This window comes from Ostrea edulis, chromosome 9, assembly GCF_947568905.1.
Source record: "Ostrea edulis chromosome 9, xbOstEdul1.1, whole genome shotgun sequence".
NCBI lineage: Eukaryota > Metazoa > Mollusca > Bivalvia > Ostreida > Ostreidae > Ostrea > Ostrea edulis.
Window position 1 is genome coordinate 8,084,444 of NC_079172.1, and position 590 is coordinate 8,085,033.

The following is a 590-nucleotide window of genomic DNA, read 5'->3' on the forward strand; positions in this document are numbered from 1 at the left end:
TCAAGGATGGACCAAGCTATAGCTGAAATGCAAACTGAACTTGTATTTCTCAGAAAGGACACGTTTGACCAAATATCAGGGCAATATCTGAATCTGTAATGAAAAAAAGCCAGGAAAATTGTTTGACCTATTTTTTCCAGAGTAGGTCAAGGATGAACCAATCCAGCTGAAATGCAAACTTAACTTGTATTCCTCCGAGAGGAAGCCTTTGACTAAATATCAGGGCAATGTCTATACCCGTAATGAAAAAAGCCAGGAAAACTGTCCGACCTATTTTTAGCCCAAAAGTAGGCAAAGGATGGACCAATCCAGCTGAAATGCACATTGAATTTGTATTCCTCGAAGAAGAAGCTTTTGACTAAATTTCGGGGCAATATCTGTATCCATAATGAAAAAATGCCCGGAAAACTGTTTGACCTACTTTTAGTACTAATGTAGCTCACGGACGGACGAACCAATCCAGCTGAAATGCAAACTGAACTTGTATTCCTCTGAAAGGAAGCTTATGTGTAAATTTCAGGGCAATATCAAAACAAGATGTGTTTGTGAAACACAAATGCCCCCGATAATGGCCAATTCCGAAGATGGCC